Genomic DNA, 9,962 nt, shown 5'->3' with positions numbered 1-9,962 from the left:
TTGCCAAATATACCCTTAATAGTCAAAATGAAATAATGGTCAATACTCACTAATTATTCCTAGCTAATGAATAAAATTTTGAACTCTTTCTTTTTCTTTAATGTGTTAAAAACAAGGTGTTTGCTATTATACTAAAAAAATGTTGTCTAATTATTAAAATAAATTAAATAATTAATTTTAAATTTAGTCACCCAAAAAAAATTTTAAATTTAAAAATATAAAAGTTAAAAAATTTTAAATATTTTAAAATTATTATAAAAAGTAATTTAAATAAAAATTAAACACCAAATAAAAAATATCATAAAATTAACTTAAAAACAATATATATTTAATTTGTTTTCATTGAAGTCTTAGAATGATAATCGGGAAAATTAATTAATATTTTCAATTATTATTTGTAATAAAAATAATTATGTTGCGTATGTAAAAGAAAATTAACAACCAAATTAATTATTCGTATAAAGTATATATTAAAGAATAAATTTTTACATTCAAGTAAAATTTTTATGTAAGTTTATCCAAGTTATTATAACAATTTTTCAAATCACGTGTTTCTTCTCCTTTTACTTCTCCTTTTCCGTCTCTTTCTCCTTCTCCTTCTTCTTCTCCTTCTCCTTCTCCTTCTCCTCGTATTTCTTTTTCTTCTAAATTTGCGCATGTTATTCTTCTTCCCTTCTTCTCCTCCTTCTTTCTTCTTCATCCAATTTTACATACGCATATTTTTTTTCTTTCCTTCTTCTCCTCCTATTTCTTCTCATCCTCTTAGAGATTATCAATTCAATTCAAAACAACTGTGTCCATTCAATTCAATTCAATTCATAATGAACCGAACATATTATTAAGATGAAATAATTGTATTGTACTAAATGAATGAAACCTTATCCATTATATAAAATTAAATTCAAAACAACTCTCTGCATAATAAACTGAACACGTTATTAAGGTGAAACAATTGTATAATACTAAATGAACGAAAGAAAGAATTGTATAGTACTAAATGAACGAAACATTATCCATTATATAAAATCAAATTCAAAACAGCTTTCTGCATAACGAATCGAACACGTTATTAAGGTAAAATAATTGTATAGTACTAAACGAACGGAACATTATCCATTATATAAAATCAAATTCAAAACACATGTATCTACAATTTAGAGATCAATTCAATTCAATTTAATTCAATTTAGGATACATGCGTCCATTCAATTCAATTCATAATGAACCGAACATGTTATTAAAGTGAAATAATTGTATAATACTAAATGAACGGAACATTATCCATTATATAAAATCAAATTCAAAACAATTTTCTGCATAATAAACTGAACATGTTATTAAGGTGAAACAATTGTATAGTACTAAATGAACGGAACATTATTCATTATATAAAATCAAATTCAAAACCCTTGTGTCTACAATTTAGAGATTATCAATTCAATTCAAAACACCAGCGTCCATCCAATTCAATTCAATTTAGCAATTGCATTTCATTCAATTCGATTGAAAAAATAATCCATTAGTAAAATGTTAGTGTTGTTGGTGATGACGATAAGAAAAGAGGAGAAAAAGAAGAGGAGGAGGAGGAGGAGGAGAAGAATCTGTGTGGGCGAAGAAGAAAGAGGAGGAGGAGGAGGGGGTGGTATGCGTGAATTTGAAAGAAGAAGAAAATGACGTATACGTGTATTTCAAAGAAGAAGAAGAAGTGCGGAGGAGGAGAAGAAGAAAAAGCGCGTGTAATGATACTCTTTTAATGAGAGTGATTTTTGTTGGTGTTGGACCTATTTAAATAAATTTGGATGAAAAAATACTTGGACGTGTAACAATCCTGTATATTAAAATATACATTAAAAATAAATTAAATAATAAATATAATTATACATAAATATATAATAATTTATTTAATAGTTGATTTTTTGTGTACACATAATATTTTTTAAATTAAAATATTATTCGAACATTTATCATTTGTTAATTTAATTTTAAAATTAAACATGTGAGTTTGATCTATAAAAACATACAACAATTAGTAGATTTTTTTTTCATATTTAGACAATAATGATGTGTTGGAAAATAATGATATCTCTCCGTGTCATCTAATTTATTAAAGATCTGATTTAATTTAGAGAAAAATTTAAGTTTATAATGCGTTTATTCGTGTTTTATTTTCTTTTTTTTTTTGTAAAAATAATAAATAATAAATGAAAATGGAAAACAGATTTTTTATTTTTATTAATTTCTCTTTTAGAAACAAAATATATAAAAATAAAGACAAAAAAAATCCTAATTTTCTAAAAACTAAATTGACATTTAATATTTTAATACTATTTTAAGTATTAACTTGTTTTTTATTTTTAGAATTTAGTTAATATGTGTTCTAAGAACATATAATAAATTTATTATTAGTAAAAATTTTAATTATTTTTATTTAATAAATATAAAATAAATATATTAAAAATTAAAATTTTTTATATTTTTAATAAAAAATTTTAATTTATAAATTTAATGTGTCTTTAAAATACAAAATAGATAAATCTTTTATTTCTATAGTTTACTAATTCTGATTTTTAAGTTTTCTTGCTTTTAGTGAATTATATATATTGATTTTTAAGTTCTCTTGCTTTTAGTGAATTATATATATATATATATATATATATATATATATATATATATATATATATATATTAAGTTGAAGTTGAGGAAGAGTCAAAAATTAATCTTGTAATAAAAATAAAATAAAATAAATTTTTTAAAGAGACTAAAATAAAATTTGTATACAATTTATAAAAAAATTTAAAATTTGGGTGGGGTCATTGTCCATTTGTCCTCTTTTGTTATATGTGACTCCGTCTAGGCGCCTATATATATATATTTTTATGTTTTTTTTTGGTTATATGTATATGTACAGTGGTGGAACTTAGTTGAGACAAGGAAGGGTCATGATCCCTCTAAATTTTTGTTAAAAAAATTAGTAGTACTTCTTCAAAAAATAAAAAATAGTTCAATTGGCTCAAATACTTTACTATGACTTAAAATACCAAAGTTTAATCTTCATCTCTTGCTTTTATTGCACAATAGTTTTTAGTTTTAAACATTTAAAACATGTTGGATTTGGACTTAACCGAGTGTATTTGTATTTCACAACTCTCTATTCAATAAACAACACTTCCTCTACCTTCGAGTTCAAATATAAAAATTAGGTATTTTTTATTTATGTAATTTAATATTATTTTATATTTGACTATTTATTTAATTTATTTTTTATATGATAAAAAAAATTAGAATATTCAATAAGTATTGATATTATTGTATTTATATAAATTAATAAAAAATCAATAAATATTATAAATTTTAATATTTGTGTTTCTAACTTCTTTTCTACATATTTTATAGGATATATATTCAAATTTTTATATAAAATAATCGTAAAAAATCAAAGAATTGATGTATTTTTTAAGAGGAAGGCTAATATTCAAGAAGGAGAACATATAACTTTACAATATCAACATCTGTAGATAGTTCTTCTACTTTAATGAATCACAAAAAAAGCGAGATATAACATTCAAAAGTTTAAAGAGTTGCATCCGATAAGTTTGACCTTAATTCTTTGAAACGAGACCCTGGAAAACGGCTTTAAATTTGGTAATATCACCCAAATCAGAGAGATGAGGTTAGACAAACTTATTTCTAATGGAGTCCATATCAAAAGCACCTTAACAATTATTTTCTATTTAGCCCCTCAAAATTTTGTTTCAAGCTCCGCCACTATATATATATATATACACATAAGGGTAGAATTGCTGTTGTGCTTCTTATGTTTTTTAAAATTATTTAATATTAAGTTGAACTAGAAATTCTAAAATCAAAAGAAATTTCAATTCAATTGTTTTTGCTATTTATATCTATTTATCCTTATACTATTGATTTGTTGGTCTAAAGTCTAAGCTTTTTCAAAACAGATTTCTCCGGGTTTTATTTATTTATTTTCTTTATGGCCCTTATTCGCTTAAGCTTATTTAATATCAAGTTGTGTAAGACAACGACTATGACTGACAGGGAAAAAAATACTATAATTAATTATTTTAGAAGTAGACTGATAGACACGTATATTTTGTATTTTTTGAGAAATTTTAAATCATTTTTGTTCATTTCTGTTAAAGCCCATCACGTCCATATATATATATATATATATATATATATATAGGAACAAAAGTAAAAATCTACTTATGTTTATTGACAACGTTTAGATCTGTTATCTAGATTATTTGTTTATTAATATTAGATGTAGGGTTATTTATTATAATTTTTTAATAAAAGTACATAAAAAATATATAGTATATAAAGTGTAATAATTTAACAGATATTTTTTAAGAAAATTTTTCATTCTTTTTCAACAATATGAATAATTTATTTTTTTCTTTCTCTTAATTCTTTTTAGTTTATCAAACCATCAACATCACAACTTAAACGATTTAGAACAGGAAATTTTTTTCATGGTGCGATAAGCATGAAAAGTAATAAAATTATGAATCAAATTGAAAAAGTTGTAAATTGAGATCCAATTGTTGCCAATACAGTTTGATAAGAGGCTATTTCGCAACACTCTTTCTTGGTGAACATAGCTGTTTCGATCAACGAGTTAAAAGGAAGAAGATCTGAATCCTTATTACTGTGTGATTCATTGATTTCTCAAAATGGCGAACATGATAAACAGATCCTCGAGTGATGATTTTGACAACAATAGCAATGGCAATCTCCTCCATCAACTCACAAATCTCCAATATCAAATTTTAAAGAACACCACAAGTCCGATTCAATATCAATCAAACCCCGATTTTGTTCTCCTTAGAGAAAATTTAAGTGGTAGAAGTCTTGGAGCTACATTGGCATGCTCTCATTGTAACAAGTAAGGCCACACAGAAGATGTGTGCTATAAGAAGTATGGGTACTCCTCCCATTTCTATCAACAGTAGCAACATGACACCACCATGAATCACGTGATCACTGAGGGGCATGATGATATACTCGGTGACAAAAAATTTCAATTCAATTGTCTTCAAGAGAACACTGAAATATCAAGATCTGAATTCACTCCAGAGCAAAGATTTGCCTGTTAGAGTTGATCAAAGACAAAAGTGTGCAGCAACAATCTCATAATGTAAATCAATTTTTGACCAATTCCATTCAGACCTCCATTCCAGGTAAAATCATTGCATTAATGCGAGAATTATGAGTATTATCACTCCAAAATTTGTACTATGGGTCATTGACTCCGGTGCAACAGATCATGTGACTTTTGACTTAAAAATTTTTGCAAACTTTCAAAATATTGCTCCAATCAATGTAATATTGCCAAATGGGACCAAAACTATTAGCATCATCATTGGTACGATCACATTCTCTACAAATTTTTTTCTCAAAACTATTTTATGCATTCCTTCTTTTGATTTTAAACTGATCTCTATGTCAAAATTAACCTCAAACTTATATTGTCAACTGTTAATCAATGATAAGTGTTGTGAGATACAAGATCGATCCACATAAAAAATGATTGACATTGCTGAGTGTATAAAAAAGTTATATACAATGACTAGAGAACTAGAATTCTCTCACTTTCCCCCTCCTCCAACAAAGCAAGTTTTATTGGCGGCAACTACGACTACTACTCATCCCACAATACCTTCACACAGTGAGCATAACAACATTTGGCATCTTAGATTAAGACACATACCCATGCATAAATTGATTTTACTGAAGAAGTATTATCCTTTTATAGATTGTATTGCTTCAAAATTTTCTTGTGACTCATGTTATTTTACAAAACAAAAGAAATTATCTTTTGATCTTAGTACCACTGAAATAAAAGACTGTTTTGATTTAGTTTATATGGATATATGGAGTCCTATTTCTGTCCCTTCCAATGAAGGACATAGGTATTTTTTATTGTGGTGGATGGCAAGAATAGATTCACTTGGATTTTTTTTTTTATAAAAACCAAATCTGAGACATCACAATTGGTTATTAATTTTGTGAATTTTGTCAGAGTACAATTTGAAAAACAAGTTAAGTGTATAAGGACTGACAATGGGACATAATTCATTCTAAAATTCTTTTTTGCATCAATTAGCATTTTACACCAAATCTCTTGTGTAGAAACACCAGAGTAAAATAGAATTGTAGAGCGAAAGCACTAGCACATTTTAGGTATTGCTAGAGCACTGTTATTTCAATCAGGAATTTCACATTATTTTTGCCAATACGCAGTTGCTCATGCTATTCACCTAATTAATAGGCTGCCCAACACTAAACTGGATAATGCTAGTCCTTATAAGCTTTTGTATGGTAATTTACCTGACCTTTCATATTTAAGAGTGTTTGGTTCTCTTGTATATGCCTCCACATTAACAATTTCAAGAACAAAATTAGACCCAAGAGCCAGGAAAACAGATTTTCTCGGTTTAAATTAGGAACAAAGGGTTTTCGACTTATTAATTTAAAATCAAAGAAAATTTTTATATCTAGAAATATAACTTTCTATGAAACTTATTTTTCATTTTTACATTCCACTAGCATTGACATTCATACGGTACCCACTCGTACTCCACAATGCATTAATCTTTTTTAATAGGATACACCATTGACACATCATTTACAATCACCCACACCTACCACATAGATTCAAATGAACATTTGTCAAGTTCAATGCATTCACCAATTTTCTCACACACCATTGCACCCATTACTACACCACACACCAACATTGCACCTGCATCACAAAACTATGACATCACACATGACTGCATCACTAGAAAATCTAAAAGAGTCAAGAAACCGCCTGCTTATTTGAAGGACTATCATTGTATGATAACCCACACAGCTCACTCTAGCAATTTTGCCAACTCTAACTCTTTATATCCTATCTCACAACACTTTGTTATATGATAAACTAACCCCAAAATATAAGTCACTTTCTCTAGCCATCACCTCAAATCCAGAACCTAGCACTTATGAGGAAGCGACTGCATATGAATGTTGGAAAAAGGCAATATAAGATGAATCGACAGCTCTAGATCAGAACAGAACTTGGTGTCTTACTGAACTCTCAAAAGGCAAGAAGGCTGTGGGTTGCAAATAATTTTTCGGGTAAAATTCAATTCCGATGGCACCATAGAGAGGCACAAAGCGAGGCTAGTTGCAAAATGATTCACTCAAGTATAAGGAGTAGATTATGGCGATACTTTTAGTCCAGTTGTCAAAATGACTACCCTACGAGTAATGTTAGCATTAGCAGTGGCAAAGAAATGGCATTTGAAACAACTGGACGTCAATACTGCTTTCTTTCACGGAGATTTAAACAAGGAAGTTTATATGAAAATACCACCCGGTTTAGCTGTGTCACAACCAAGTTTGGTTTGTAAATTACAAAAGTCTCTATATGGGCTTAAGCAAGCAAACAGGTAATGGAACATTAAACTCACTCAGCTCTTGTGGATGCTAGTTATAAGCAGTTTTTTTTATGATCATTCACTCTTCATCAAGAAACAATCCGAAAGCTTCACTGTCATTCTAGTATAGGTTGATGACTTAGTTTTAACCGGGAATGACATTGGCAAAATCAATACCATCAAATAAATTTTGGATGACAAATTCAAAATAAAGGATCTTGGTGATCTCAAGTACTTTTGGGGAATGGAGGTAGCACGCTCTAACTCTGAAATTCACATTTATCAGCGGAAGTACGTCATGGACCTTCTCAAGGATTTTGGTTATCTAGATTGCAAGTCTCTTTCCACTCCTTTTGATTATAGTAAAAAACTCTCGAAAGAATCCGGTACCATTTTAACGGACAACACTACTTACCAGCTCATCGGCCGCCTTCTTTACCTCACAAATACTAGACCCGATATCTCTTACGCTGTGGGATGTTTGAGTCAGTTTTTGGACTATGCAACCACTTCTCACCTACAGGCTGCTTTTTGCATATTTAAAGGACAGACCTGCAACTGGTCTATTCTTCTCCTCTACTTCTAATCTGCATCTCACCGGATTTGCCGATGCTGACTGGGCTACCTGTGCCGATACTCGTCGTTCCGTTTCCGGTTATTGCTTCATGCTTAGGAATTCTCTCATTAGCTGGAAGAGTAAGAAGCAAACCACAGTTGCCAAGTCCTTTGCAGAAGCTGAATATAGGTTTCTTGTTATTGCCACTTGTGAAACTAGTTGGTTATCTTTCTTAATGGATTTTATTGGTTTGCCGCGTCAAAAGTCTATCACTTTATTCTGTGACAACCAGTTAGCCATTCACATTGCCAACAATCCCATCTTTCATGAAAGAACCAAATACATTGAAGTGGACTGTCACATTGTTTGTAAAAAGCATTTATCTGGTTTCATTCATTTGATGCCAGTTCGTTTCAAAGTGCCAATTTTCTTACCAAAACTCTGCCACCGGGTCCTTTTCTTACTAATGTTTCCAAGTTAGGATTGTTAGATTTATACATTTCTAGCTTGCAGAAGGGTGTTACCTAGATTTTTTTTATCAATTTAGATGTAGAGTTATTTGTTATAATTTTTTTAGTGGAAGTACATAAGAAGTACATAGTATATAAAATGTAATAACTCAACGAATATTTTTTAAGGAGATTTTTCATTCTCTTCAATAATGAGAATAACTTATTTTTCTCCATCTCTTAATCTCTTTTAGTTTATCAAACTATTAACATCACAGTTTGAAGAGTTTAGGATATAAATTTTTTTTTTAAATCTAAATTTAGGATATTATGTTGTTCAACTTCAAATATTTCTTATTGTATAGACCATCCAAACTAGTTTAGCTTAAGACAAGTATTAATATAAACAACTCATTGTATTGATGTGTGAACAACTAAGAGAATAAAAAAATAAAAAATAAAACTCTTTAATTAAAGGCTAACTCAATAATTGATATATATTTTGGCCTTACAAACTCAAACAAACAACCAAATTCTTTTGAAAGGACGTTAATTATATATTTTAAAACTCATTAGCTCTAAGCATCAAGCAAGACATCAACTTCAACATCGCACATAATTCTCCAAATCCCTTCGTATATAATTGCCTCTATAATACGCATGTACACAGAGAGGTGTTATTATATATTATTAAGAAATAAGAGTTAACCATCAATTTGTTAACCAAAAAATTTAATCGCTACTAAAATAATCCTTAAAAAATATTATCAACAAAATAACTTTTAAATAATTTAAAAATACGATAAAAATAATTAATAATTATTATATTTTCTGTAAATGACAAAAACACTTTTGTATTCAACAAACATCCATTTGATATAAAATCATTTGAATAAATATTTAAAAAGTATAAAAAAAAAATTCAGAACAAAATTTTATCTTTAGATTTTTTTTTTCAAGTGATAATTCACATGTTAATGGTCAATTTGGTCTTGGAAAGATTGGCGATCGTCATTTTCGTCTCCAAATAATTTTTTTAATCAAATTAGTCCTTAAAAGATTTAACATTAATCTCGTTTGTCCTTCCGTCAAATATTTAACATATTCCATTAACGATTTTGCACGTGTGGCATTAAGTGAGAACTCATCAGAGATGAAACAACGTCATTTTGTGGTATTAGTGTGTTTTGGTTAAATATGATGCTGTTTCTTATTATTGTTAAGGTAATTATGAAGAAGAAGAAGAAAGGAAAGACAGAAGAGGGGAGCGACGGCGGGGAGGCGTGGTGCTGCTGGCCTGCCGCCGTCACAATCATGATCGTCGTCACAATCATGAGAGAGAGAGAGAGAGAGAGTAAGTTCGGTTGAGAGAGAAGCAAAGACGGGGAGAGAGGAGATTAAGCTCATGGTAAAAGAGAAAAGAAAAGGAGACGATAGAAAAAGCCATTGTTGTCCCCACCATCGTCGAGCTAAAGAAGGAAGGAGAGAGACGAAGGAAAGGGGAGATACGAA

This window comes from Arachis hypogaea, chromosome 17 (genome assembly GCF_003086295.3).
Source record: "Arachis hypogaea cultivar Tifrunner chromosome 17, arahy.Tifrunner.gnm2.J5K5, whole genome shotgun sequence".
Taxonomy (NCBI): domain Eukaryota; kingdom Viridiplantae; phylum Streptophyta; class Magnoliopsida; order Fabales; family Fabaceae; genus Arachis; species Arachis hypogaea.
This window is presented reverse-complemented; position numbering follows the sequence as displayed.